Source organism: Panthera uncia, chromosome B4 (assembly GCF_023721935.1).
Source record: "Panthera uncia isolate 11264 chromosome B4, Puncia_PCG_1.0, whole genome shotgun sequence".
Lineage (NCBI taxonomy): Eukaryota > Metazoa > Chordata > Mammalia > Carnivora > Felidae > Panthera > Panthera uncia.
Window position 1 is genome coordinate 13,627,739 of NC_064809.1, and position 14,286 is coordinate 13,642,024.

General features: G+C 45.5%; 1 protein-coding gene across 3 annotated transcripts in view; it reads right to left on the reverse strand.

Moving 5' to 3' along the window:
• The window catches only part of NMT2 (N-myristoyltransferase 2), a 74,533-nt gene that overhangs the window by 30,852 nt on the left and 29,395 nt on the right, over nt 1-14,286 (reverse strand). The window lies entirely within an intron of this gene.

Sequence of the window (14,286 nt, forward strand, 5' to 3'; positions counted from 1 at the left end):
GATCTAGTAAAAAAAAAAAATGTTTCTCTCGGTTCTGTGGCTGTTCTAACAAATCAAATCAGACCAGGGGTCTTGGGAACCTCTGATTTACAGCTGGCTGGTCAGAAGTTCAGGTGACAACTTGGGTTTGTAGCTGGCGTCTGAAGTGGGGGGACAGGGTAGGGTGGGAGCAGTCTGGCGGGACTGAACCCCTACCCCAGGGAATCTGATACTACTTCTGGGTAGACAGTATCACGGCACAACTGTATGAGAATTCTACTTGTGACCTATAACTGCCTGGTGTCGTGTGGGAAGCCCCACCCCCTCACACACAGGATGGGATTAGATCCAGAAACTCACAACAGGATGTAAAGCAGGAAATGAAATTTAGATGCGAAGTTAACAGGACAAGTAACAAAGAATCATCAGTCTACACTCAGTCATAGTACAGGTGCTTAGATCTCAGATATCATTAGAGCAGGAAGACTGTAGATACAGATCATATTTTATCATGGAAGTCAAACAGCTCTCACATGTATCACTGCTCTGCTAACCTACTTTTTTAGTCAGTCAGCCCTTTAAGGGAGAGATACATGTAAAAAACTCCATTATAAACATCTCTTGGGTACAACAAGCCACTAATCTCAACACCACAGAGCCAAAGAAACCACTTCTCTGCAGAAGGGAAATTGTCCTTAATAAACAATTTAACAAGAGGAATGAACAACAAAAAATTCTACGTGAAAAAAAAAAAAAAACGTTCACTGGTAAAACATTTCTGTCTGGAGCTCTTGTCAACTTATGGCTGTCACCTTCTGAAAGAGCAAAAGAAACACAGAGAGATTTGCAATTTCCAGTTACCTGGATCTACGCTACCAAAGTATTCCCAGAAGGTAAGTTAAAATTCAGAGTCCAAGATTACTACCGCATTATTGCCTGGACGTAGGGAAAAGTGATAGAAACAATCAGTTCCATTCTATTGTTCTCAATTATCTGTTGCTGCCTGCTTTCTCTCTTGAATTTTTACCTAATTATCAAATATACATGCATCATACAAGACACAAGTCTTACTGATATATATTAACAGCTTTAGAACATTGTCCTTCAAAGGCAGCCAATGGTTTTTCTGGTATATATTCTTCCAAAATATTCTTTCTTCTCTAAGCATGGCTTCGTTTTTACTATGAATAAGTTGGGTTTTTTTTTTTTTCTTTTTCTTTTTTTCCTTTTTGACGGACAGTATGCGTGAGAGCAGGGTAGGGGCAGAGAGACAGGGAGAGAATCCCAAGCCAGCTCCACACTGTCAGCTCAGAGCTGGATGCAGGGTTCAACCCCACGAACCGTGAGATCATGACCTGAGCTGAAATCAAGAGGTGGATGCTCAACCGCCTCAGCCACCCAGACGCCCCTATCATGCGTAAGTTTTAAACAAAAACTGAATCTTAAAACCATACCATTTGCTGGGGCCCCTGGGTGGCTCAGATGACAGAGCGTCCGGGCTCAGTAATGATCTCACGGTTTGTGGGATTGAGCCCCACGACAGGCTCTGTGCTGACAGCGTGGAGCCTGCTTGGGATTCTCCCTCTCTCCCTCTCGCTGCCCCTCCCCCACTCACACAGGCTTGTGCACACGTGTTCTCTCTCTCTCTCTCTCTCAAAACTAAACAAACATTAAAAAAAACCAACATACCATTTGCCAGCTTGCTTTTTTTCTCCTTCCACTTAATGTTCCCTAGACTCCTTTCCATGTCAGGATACACCGAGCTACCTCATTTCTTTTTAGCAGGTGGAGAGCATTCCATTGTGTAAATATATATTTTATTTATAACCAGTTCTATATTAAAAAATGCTACTGCCAAAAAAAAAAAATTCTGGTATTTACATCTTTATGCTTTCACAAAGGTGGAAATGCTAGGTCAAAGAGCATGCACATTTTTAGTTTTAGTAAGAAAATGAAGATCACTTTACTAAACTGTACCAATAGCCTCTCCACCAACAGTAAATCAGTTTCTGGTTCTGCATGTAAAGAGCTTAGAAATCACTGCTCCATCCTAACAGACTGAAAAATCAACAATTCCTACTGGATCCAAGAGAAAGGCAAGGGCACCGGGCAAACTAGAGGCCCCAAGACTGGAGATGGATGGGTGAATACAGGGTATTGAGGCTTCCCAGAGCAAAGCCAGAGGAGTGCACATCTCCATGGGAGCCGCTGCTCAAGGAAGAAAACCCCAAATGTAGGGCGTGTGGGTGGCTCAGTCGGTTAAGCGTCCAACTTTAGCCCAGGTCATGATCTCACGGTCTGTGAGTTCAAGCCTGTGCTGACAGCTCGGAGCCTGGAGCCTGCTTCGGATTCTGTGTCTCCCTCTCTCTCTGCCCCTTGCCTGCTTGCAATCTGTCTCTCTTTGTCTCTCAAAAATAAACATTAAAAAAAACGAACGAACGAACGAACGAAAGAAAGAGAGAAAGAAAAAGAGAAAGAAAAAGAGAAAAGAAAAGAAAAGAAAACCCCAAATGTAACAGACCAAGTGCTGGGCCCTGCGTGTGGAGAAGGGGACCCACACTTTACCTCCAGGAGCCCAATCAGGTTCCCACAGCAAATACCAGACAAAACTCCTCACACACGCCTGGCAGTGGGAGGCGAAGAGGTGACCGTTCTGAAATCCGCCAGTGCACTGTTCTCAACAAGGCCTGCCCCCGGGAGAAACCAGTCGACCAGAGCCTAACAGACATGGGGAAAGGAAATATCCGACCCCAGCCCACTGTGGCATCCTGTCCCACATACGCGGGGGGAAGAAAACTGAAGAAAGCACAAGTGAGTTTGCAGTCAGTCCAGAGGCACAGGTTCACTAAAGGCCAGCAGGGGCCCAATCGCGGGACCACGGAACTTCCCCGGCCCACACCGTGCCACCATGCTACCAAAGGCCCACTTACGGCCATTCCTCTTACCAAGTACCTCGCGTCTGGCTATCAAGAGAAAATTACAAGGCGTACTGAAAGGCCAAATACACAGCTGGAAAAGAGACCAAGCACAGAAACCAGATAGGCCAGCACAGAAACCAAATACGTGAAACAGGGGCGCCTGGGTGGCTCCGTGGGTTAAGCGTCTGACTTTGGCTCCGGTCACTATCTCACAGTTTGTGAGTTTGGGCCCCACATCGGGCTCTGCGCCGTCAGTGGGAGCCTGCTTCGGATCCTCTGTTTTCCCTCTCTCTCTCTCTCTCTCTCTCTCTCTCTCTGCCTCATCCTGCTTGCACTCTCTTTCTCTCTCAAAAATAAATAAGCATTAAGAAAAAATATTTGAGGGGCGCCTGGGTGGCTCAGTCGGTTAAGCGTCCGACTTCAGCTCAGGTCACGATCTCACGGTCTGTGAGTCCGTGAGTTCGAGCCCCGCGTCAGGCTCTGGGCTGATGGCTCAGAGCCTGGAGCCTGCTTCCGATTCTGTGTCTCCCTCTCTCTCTGCCCCTCCCCTGTTCATGCTCTCTCTCTGTCTCAAAAATAAATAAACGTTAAAAAAAAAAAATTAAAGAAAAAATATTTTAAGTAACATGACTGAGAATTTCCCCCATTTTGTCAGACACCAAACCACAGACCCAGGAAGCTCGGAGAACACCAAGGAGGATACATGTCAAAAAACACTCCGCCTCAGCACAGGCATTATCATTTTCAAACTACTGAAAATCAAAGATTAAAAAAAAACCAACAACCCTGAAAGAAGTCAGAGGCAAAACACACCTCACCTATGAAGGAACAAAGAGCCGCGTAAGTAGATGAGAACGTCAGTGTCCCAGCCTCTCTGCCAATACTGAAATATTACCATTCTTTTTCATCCCTGATCCTCTGACAGGTAGAAAAGTCTCACTGAAGATTTAATTTTTCTTTGTTTAATCAGGAGCGCGGCTATACATCTTTTCGTGTTAATGGACCGCTTCTAGTTTTCCATGAATTGCTTACTCATATCCTTTTTCTGTTAGCCCTCTCTTTAAAAAATTGATTTGTAGGTGGTCTTTAGAACCACGTGGATGGAACCTATCAGTTGTTAAGTATTTTTACTTCGGGCACTTTTCTTTCATCCTTGCAACGGCCCTGTGCAATACTGCTTCATGTCTGCATCACACTGTCTAAGCTGTTGTGTATAATTTAGATTGCAAATACTCTACCCGGTGTATTTTTTATGGTATCTTCTCCTGTACAGACATTTAACATTTTGGTGGAGACTAATACTTAAAAAATTTTCCCTTGTGGCTTCTGGGGCTTTTAAACATTGCTTATTAGAAAGACCTTGCCTATTCCAAAACTATATAATCATCCTTCTGTGTTGTCCCTCTATTGACTCTATAACTTTTGGAAAATAATATTTAGCTTTCTAATTCATTTGGAATAAAAGTGTGAAGTACCATGTCTCTATTTTTCAAGAATACATTATAAATACAAGCCCCGTTGTAACATAACTTGTTATTACTGGGTCACACTGCACCTGCTAAAGACTGATAAGCAAATACAATAAGGGAGGCAGACCGGCCGATTTATTGGATGCAACGACCTAGTGAGCTTCTCTTTTTGCCAGATACCATGCCGGGTGCAAGCAATTTCCAAACATGTCTGAAAATTCTTTGATACTTTTCCCAAGAAGAGGTGGAGTCAATTCTCCTCCCCTCGAATCTGGGCAAGCTTGTCACCCCTGCTCTTTACCCAGCAGGAGTGACACCGTGTGATTCTGGAGGCTAGGTCACAAAAGGCCATGCAGTTTCCACCTGGCTCCCTGAGGATGTCACTCTGGGGGCAGCCAGGAGCCATGGAAGAGGTCCAAGCACCCCAAGAGGGCCGGGCCAGCGGACGGCGGACAGCGCACCGGCCTGGCCTCCGGACAGCTGCCGGCAGCAACGGGGGCGGGGGGAGGGAGCCCGGCAGGACCACCAGCTCGGTCAGGCCTGCACCTGCACAAGACACCAAGTGAGAAACTGCCTTTCCACCTCCTTACCCACAGCAGGTGCGAGCATAACAAAGTGACTGCTGTTCTGTGTCACTGCCTTGGCGATGATCTATTACACAGCAATAAATCTGGATCAGAAATGCGGTGCCTGGAAATGGAGGGCCACTCTAATAAATCCCCAAAACACAAGGCAAGGGCGCCAAGAAAAAGGGAGACAGTATTTCATGTCATGATTATTTCAGTGACTTTTTCATTTTCAAATATGGAATCTGATCGAGGAAGGGAGACCCGTGTTACATACTACAGGAACATTTATAAAGCTGTGGCCGGTGATGATGTACAGAAAATGTACCTACGAGCTGATGATCTAACTAAAAAGATTTCTGAGCAGAGGGTTGCAGCTGCTGGCTTTGCCCAGCTGTTGATAATGGCAAGAGAGAGATCAACTGAAGAAAGAATAAGCTATTCTGTTTCCAAGTGGAAGTCAGAGAACATATAAACTCACCCAGTACTTTGTAGGTTAAAAAATAAGTGTTCCTCATCCCCAGCATCTTCAGAAGGCACGGGGTTTGCACATTAAGAAATGGCCTCAGGACAGAAACTCAACACTAGGGTGGAGCTGTATGACCCTTTGTGAGGACCTGAGAAAGATCTAAGGTGGTGCCTTTGGACGTTCCAGACAGACAAAAGGCCTTCTAAATCTCTTGAAGGATGGGACTTGTCTATCCTCTGTAAACAGAGCTTCTAAGAATCTCTTTCCTACAGCATCCTTACCAGGAACCCAACAAAGAGAAAAGCTTATCTGAAAGAAGAGAATTCTGGGTGGCTTTTGTCTAACAGAGTGGATTAAAATGAAAACTGCAGGAGAGCCCCCAACACCTTTCTAAAAGCATTATACCCGCTTGAAAGAGAGCAGAACAAAATGGAAACAAGACTTTGGACCCTCAACCTTTTATAGGCAGGAAGCAAAGGTTACTCACGCAGGTGCAAAGTCCATTTTCTTTTGGAAGGGTGATTGGAAAGCCAGCACCAAGAGCCCGAAAGACAAGACACCAGAGCCACGGAGGACAGCTCCCAAGGACTGGGACTGAACTTGGATTCAGGAGCTGGAGACACTGATGAGGGAGCGTGGGGCAGGTTGAGGGCAAAGTGCAGGCTAACAGCAGCCTCTCCCCCTGCCCCTCACCATGGGACATGTATGATATTCCTTGGACCCTCCAGGCTACCCAAAAACAGGAAAGGACAAAAACAAACAAAAAAGGTTAAACTGTAAGAATATCCACCAGTTTACCAGAAAAAGGCAATCCCATCATAGCCTAAAAGTCCAGGAACTCCCTACTGTCTTAATACTTTGCAACAGGGAGAAACAACCTTAGCTTGACAATAGCTAGGCCTCCAGAAAGTCTTTAGCATGTGAAAGTCTGTTTGGGAAACTCCCTCTTGACTCTATGTCCCCCCACTCCATAAAACAATGTCTCCCCACAACCCCGATGCAGCTCTTCCTGCCCATGGTTCCCGTCCATGAGCTTCAATAAAATCACCTTTTTGCGCCAAAGACATCTTCGAGAATTCTTTCTCGGTCATCAGCTCTGGGACTCACAAACCCATCACCCCAAAACCTCATCAATACGCTCCTGATTGGATTTCAGAACTGCCACAGACCATTGAGTATGGTTTGCTCTCTACTAACCCGCTCTGGGATGGAAATATCCACCAGGGCTCTCTGACACCTGTCCACCATTTCACAAGGGATGTGTAGGAAGTGGACATGATCACACCTAGACTCAGTTTACATGATGAGATCCTAGACTTAAAGCTTGAGCCTAATATATAAGCCAAAACACAGATATGATTCTGGAAAGGGTCTTAGGGAGAGTAAATGTAGTCCACATATGGGAGAATATAATTTTTGGCCAGAAGATGGACTGTGGTAGTTTTCAACACGCACTCAACACTTTTAAGACTCCTTCCAAATGAAAGATGGTGTAACAGACAGTTCACAATTGGTTACTGCTTAGTTTTCACCGGAGACTAATGTTTCTAAAAGTAAAAGGTCTGATCAACGTAATTGAGACTGCCAAGAAATGACCAGGAAAGCAACTCTGTATGCAGGGAAAGTAAGACATGTCTTTTATAAGAAAGTTATGAAGAATGGGAATACATTTTTATTGAGGGAAAAGTAGTAACTTGTCCTAAAATGAGACTGGCTATTTAAAGAGGGAAAACTTAAAACAAAATCTGAATGTGAGAAGAAAGTTGTAGAAGGTCTGTGAAGGAAATCATTGCTTTTTGGGTTTTTTTTTTTTTGAGAGAGAGAGAGAGAGAGAGAGAGAGAGAGCGCGCGCATGCGAGCTGGAGAGGGACAGAGGAAGGGAGAGGGAATTCCAAGCCTGCTCCACACCTAACACGGATTCCATGCCGACATGTGAGATCAGGATGTGATCCCAAATCAAAAGTTGGATGCTCAACTGAGCCACCCAGGAGCCCCGTGAAGGGAATCTTTGGAAAAGAATTTTATGTGTGGTTAGGACTCAGGCAGGCATGAATGAATTTTAAAAGGACACCTGTATTAAGACTGAAGCTTGGCTCTTCTCTCTGTTAAAAAGACAAAGTTTTCTCGGATTGTTGGTCTCCTCTTGATAAGAGATTGTAAACAAAGCTTTTGTTTCTTTATCTGCCCAGAAAAACAAAGTTTCTATGCTTTGTCTTTATCAGGTCTTTGATTATTTAAGAGAACAGAAACTTCTCATTATTAAAGGACCTAAGCTTAGATGTGGTAGTTTTCACCTTCCTTCCACCTTTTTTATTTTTTCAACGTTTATTTATTTTTGAGAGAGAGAGACAGAGCATGAACAGGGGAGGGGCAGAGAGAGAGGGAGACACAGAATCTGAAACAGGCTGCAGGCTCTGAGCGGTCAGCAGAGAGCCCGACTCGGGGCTCGAACTCACGGGCCGTGAGATCGTGACCTGAGCCGAAGTCGGACGTTTAACCGACCAAGCCACCCAGGCGCCCTTGGTTAAAGAGATAATTAAATATTAAGTTTTGTAATGATCTGTAATCCTATTTGGGTATGTGCTTTAAAACCTTCTGAAGTTTTTAACAAAAGTTCCTAAATATTCAAATCTAAATGAAGTCTTTTTGACTAATTAGGCATGTTCATTTGGAATGTTATTTGGGGAACACTGTTAAATAAATGATGATAAACCTTCTTAGGTTATGTTGTATGGGTAAATGGTATCACTGTTCTTATATAAAATCTCTCAAGTTTTAATATGTCTTGGTATAAGGTCATCACTTGGCATTCTTTTTTTTAATGTTTATTTTTGAGAGAGAGAAAGAGACAGAGTGTGTATGGGGGGGGGGGTGCAGAGAGAGAGAGAGGGAGACACAGAATCTGAAGCAGGCTGCAGGCTCCGAGCTGTCGGCACAGAGCCTGATGAGGGGCCCGAACTCATGAACCACGAGATGATGACCTGAGCCAAAGTCGGAAGTTTAACCGACTGAGCCACCCAGGCGCCCCATCCCTTGACATTCTAATTGGTGAAACGCTGCATGTCACAGAAATAACCTGATTTCCTTGTCAACTGCTTTATAATGAACTCTCATCAAATCTTTAAACATGGCCATTTTTGAGTCATTTATACTTTGCCTTTGCTCTTGGAAAGTGTGTTTCATGTTCAAGGAGATTCATTGAAAGGGCTTTTGATAACTACAGGTTTCTGATATCTTTAAGATCGTAAAATTAAACTGGGTAAGAATTTTTGGAACTAAAGGAAAAGCTGCATTCAAACAGAACAAGAGGTGGCAACAAGGGACTGAATGGACTGAGGAAGATGACAACAGTTTTGTGACTCTGGTTTGAGCTGGTTCTCTAACGTTTGCTCTTCCAGATTTAAGGAAACTGTCATACCTATGACTTGCATAAACATGATAAAATATTCCTTTGTGAACAAACTGAAACATTTATCTTTCCTCCCTTCCCAAACCCTCTAGATTTCGGAAACTCTCAGCCAGCGTTCTTTCCTTCATGGCAATTAAAATTATTTGCATAGGGGCGCCTGGGTGGCTTGGTCGGTTAAACGTCCGACTTCGGCTCAGGTCACGATCTCATGGCCCGTGAGTTCGAGCCCCGCGTCGGGCTCTCTGCTGACCGCTCAGAGCCTGCAGCCTGTTTCAGATTCTGTGTCTCCCTCCCTCTCTGCCCCTCCCCTGTTCATGCTCTGTGTCTCGCTGTCTCAAAAATAAATAAACGTTGAAAAAATAAAAAATTAAAAAAAAAATAAAATTATTTGCATAAGTTCAATAAAAATCTGTCCTCCTTGTAACAGGACACCACTGGAAATGCTGGTTAAGTTATCAAGGTTTTGACTGGAATGTCATACTGGAGAGACACACACAGACTCCAATATGACCACACAGCTTCAAGGAACTAATTCAGGTTGACTTCATGCAGCCAACAGAGTGCTTGCAGATGGTGGCCTGACCCTGCTTAGAGTTCCCAGCAGTCTTGGGAGGTGAGTAAAGAAGGTCACTTCCTGATGGCTGCAGTAAACCGTAGGATGTTTTGGGGACCTCAAGAAGAGGAATTCGTCCAAATCTATAGGTATTTCAGGCGATCTTTTTTTTTTTTTTTTAATTTATTCATTTTGAGAGTTAGCATGCACGTGAATGGAAGAGAATGTGGGGGAGGGGCAGAGAGAGAGGGAGACAGAGAATCCCAAACAAGCTCCCTGCTGTCAGTGCAGAGCCTGATGGGGGCTCGAACTCACAGACCATGAGATCATGACCTGAAGTCGGACACACTTAACCGACTGAGCCACCCAGGTGCCCTACTGCAAGGCAAATCTGAAGGCAAGTATTTGCCTTGGAGTTCAATCTAAAATTCATCATAGGGGCGCCTGGGTGGCTCAGTTAACCGCCAGACTTTGGCTCAGGTCATGATCTCCCAGTTGGTGGGTTTGAGCCCTGCATTGGGCTCTGTGCTGTCAGCTCAGAGCCTGGAGCCTGCTTCAGATTCTGTATCTCCCTCTCTCTCTGCCCCTTCTCAGCTCACACTCTGTTTCTCTCTCTCTCTCTCTCAAAAATAAACATTAAAAAAATGTTTTTTTAATTCATTATAAAAAGTCCCAGCAAAGCAGATTTATAAGAACTTATACAATGATTATTCTTGCTGTGCTTATGCCAATAATTGGGCCAAGTTTGTTAAAACTGGACTTGTTTTACAGATTAGTCTACTTTGGCTATCTCTGATGAAAAGAGAGTAATTTTAATTTTTTTTTTTTAATGCTTATTTATTTTTGAGAGAGACATAGACAGAGTGAAAGCAGGGGAGGGGCAGAGAGAGAGAGAGAGAGAGAGAGACAGAATCAGAAGCAGGTTCCAGACTCTGAACTGTCTGTCAGCACAGAACCTGATGCGGGGCTCAAACCCACAAACAGTGAGATCATGACCTGAGCCGAAGTTGGACACTCAACCGACTGAGCCACCCAGGCACCCCAATAGAGTGATTTTAGAGAGAAAATTTATATTTCAGTAACACACCTTTTGGGATATAAAATTCTAGCTTTGGTGGTTTTGGGATGTTTGTCGCTTGCCTAAGCTAGACAACTTGAGGTAAACTTCAGAGAATGGCCACGATAGCTCATGTATAGAGACAATCTTCTTGCCTATTACTCAGCAGGGATAATAACAGGACCCCATGGGCACATGATTATTTTAACAGTTGGACAATAGGATGGATTCCTCAACCGTTGTATAAGTCAACTATCACCGTGACTTACTACATGGCTTACTTACTACATGGCTGGGATAGCAAAATGCTCCTCGAAAGCTGAAGCAAACCCCACTCCATGGGTTAGCTATGGACTTGTGCAAATAGTGGATGGCCCACCTTCCTTATGATTAAAGTGGATGATGCACTTAGGGATGCCCATATCTCCCAGAGGAGTTGTCTCCTACATGCCAGTGATTCCTTGTAATCAGGACATTGTTAAAGCTAGACATCAGGCAAAGAGGGCTTCTTGATGGTTTTATCCCTTGATCCTTTGTCCCAGGAGCTGCCTCTATCAATGTAGAATTACAAGTAAAGGCTTTAGCTAAGCATACAGTGGCCACCTTTAATTAAACCCAGCAAATAGTCACCCTCCTAAATGATGAAACCACATAAATTTGAAAAGCAGTCCTTCAAAACTGGATGGAACCTTGGGGCACCGGGGTGACTTACTCAGTCTGACTCTTGATTTTGGATCAAGTCATGATCCCAGCGTCGTGGGATCAAGCCTCACATCAGGCTCCATGTTGAGCATGCAGCCTGCTTAAGACATTCTCTCTCTCTCTCTCTCTCTCTCTCTCTCTCTCTCTCTCTCCCTCTCTCTCCCCCACCACCTCACCCTGTCCCTCTCCCCTGCTAGCACTCTAAAAAACAAGACAAAACAAAACAAAACACAGCATGGCCCCTGATATTATGACCGTAGCCCAAGAAGAAACCTATACTCTCATCAAAACAGAATGTTATGTCAGGGGGCCTACGTGGCTCAGGTCTTGATTCCAGTTTGTGGGTTCGAGCCCCACATCAGGCTCTGTGTTATCAGCGTGCATTGAGATTCTCTCTCTCTCCCACTCTGTCCCTCCTGTGCTCGCTCGCTCTCCCCAAATAAATAAAGTTAAAAAAAAAAAACAAACCAGAATGTTGTGTCTACACTCCAAATTACCCGAAAACTGAAGCCACAGAAGATTTAAACAAACATATCACTGCTGTAAACACTCTAGCTCTAGATTCTTTTAGTACTTGGCTAAATTTGATTCCTTCCAAATGGAAACATGCCCTGCTTAGCATTGCTATATTTCTTGTTCTTTGTAGTTGTTGTTTGACTTTTTTGTATTCGTCAAATGGGAGCCTATGCTATTCGCACAAGCGTGGAGATGCCCTTACCGTATATTTCGGGAGGGACTAGGGAAAGGAAATCCTACCCTGTCAGAGTCCTCCGGTCTGAAATCCCTGCATCATCCCTGGTCAGCAGGAAGTGGCTACAGAAGAAACGGGCTTGTCCTTCCACAGAACTGGGATGCTGTTCTGCCGGTGGGGATGTGAAAGGAGACCTCCACTACCTCTATTTTGACCTCAGTCAGTACTTCCTAATTGATTAAGTTCTTCTTTCCAGCTTATCTGTCAAGTCAGGCAAAAGACCCTGCAGGCAAAGCATCCCACACAGGAACCAAAACTACCTCCTCAAGCAATAGGGACTCCCTAGACACCAGCGAGACCCCTAAGACAATGATCGACCTGACCTTGACTGCCCCCCTGCATGTACCCGCCGACCTCTGTCTCATGTTTTCCTTAAATAAACCTGGAAGCACTTTGGAGACACTCTTCGGAGACACTCTTTGAGGCCTCACCGAAATAAATTCCTTTCTTGTTTCACCTCCACTCATCTCTCTGCCTGTGGATGTTGTCAGTGGTGAGGGACTGACCCTGGTCTATTTGGGACCCCTCGAGCCAGGTGCTCTTGCACCCCTGCGCCCTGGGAATAGTCCCACTCCCCTGAATGTGTGCACTTACAGTCTTGTGGCTCACTCACAACCAAGCACTCACAACGGATGTGTCAATATGTGACTTCCAAGTCTAGTGAGAACGGCAAGTGGCCCCCACCCACTTCTTGTGGAATAACTCTTTCGGTCAGGCGACCCTGAATCCAGCCCTGCTTGGGGGGGGCCAGAGGTGGGCACGCGGAGGGAGGAACACGCTGAGCCACAGCTACCGGCCAGCCACACGAGTGAGCCACCTTGGGTGTCTAGTCTGGCGGAGCCTTCCGCTTACCACGGCCCCAGCTGAAATCTGAACGTGGGCTGCATGAGCCCCAGTGAGAAACCCTTGCAACCGGGCTCTTTCCAAATTCCTAACCCACAGGATCTGTGAGCCTAATCAGATGTCTGTTGTTTGCTACACAGCACCAGTTACCGGAACAACAGCAAACAGAGCAAAGTCCTGTCTTGTGAGGCATATCATCCTAAGGCAGTATGTAAGACGCAAATGGGAGGCCCACGGGAAGCTAAATGAGACAGGGCCTGTAGTGTGCAGTCTAGCGGCCTGCACAAAGAAAGCCGGCCAATAAGCAGCAGGTACTGCTATTACTACGTGGATAAGCCATGTTGTTTTCTCTGCCAGGACATCCGTGTCTCCTTTGCTGCCTGGTAAACTGCTTATCACTCAAGATTCACGCCAAGAATCACCTCCTCCGAGAAAGCTTCTTGCTCCTCCCCTAATCTGATTAGGTGTCCCCAACGCAATGACCCCCCTGTCATTGCCATCTGAGCATCTTTCCACGTAGCACACTCTAACCTGGTGCTCTTATCTGCTCTTCCCACTACAATGTAAGCTCCGTAGGAACAGAATGTCTGTCATTTCTCCGTAAAATGTATGAAATAGTAGAAAAAAATATATCAGTCGCTGATCATCAGAAAGACCAAGCCATGATTAGAAGCTTGGAATTTTCAGGGGCGCCTGGGTGGCTCAGTCGGATAAGTGTCCAACTTTGGCTCAGGTCATGATCTCACGGTTCGTGAGTTTAAGCCCCACGTCAGGCTCTGTGCTGACAGCTCAGAGCCCGGAGCCTACTTTGGATTCTGTGTCTCCCTCTCCTTCTCTGTCCCTCCCCTGCTCATGTGCTCTCTGGCTCGCTCGCTCTCTCTCTCTCTCTCTCTCAAAAATAAATAAACAATCAAAAAGAAAAAAAGAAGCTTGGAATTTTCAGCCCTCCCCACCATTCTCCAGAGAAGGGAGAGAGGCTGGAAACGGAGTTAACAACCAATCATGCCTACCCACGAAGCTTCATTAAAATCCCAAACGTACATACGGGATTTGGAAAACTTCCAGGTTGGGAGTACACGGAGGTGCTGCGAGGGTGGGGCACCTGGAGAGGGCGTGGAAGTTTCATGCCTCTTTCCACATCCCCTGCTGCATGCATCTCGTCCATCTGGATGTTCATCTGTACCCTCTATCACATCCTTTTACAGTAACTGGTAAACAGTAAGTCACCGTTTTCTTGAGTTCTGTGAATTCAAACTAATTGAGCCTGAGGAAGGGGTTGTATAATCTCCCAACTTATAACTGGTTGGTCAGAAGCAGGGGTGATGACCGGGGCCTGAGACTGGCATCTGAAGCGGGGAGGGGGGGAGTCATGTGAGATGACCTCCAGGAAGACAATATCAGAAAGGAGTTAGTATGTAGGGCACCCAGCTGGTGTCGCAGAGCAGCTAGGTGGAAAGCCCACACCCCTGGTGTCACAGTGCTGTGATGTGGCAGGAGTGGGAAGGTAAAGGAGAAACACAGCGGGAGAGCAGGGTTTTCCTACTCAGATGTGTGGTAAACATTATTCCTG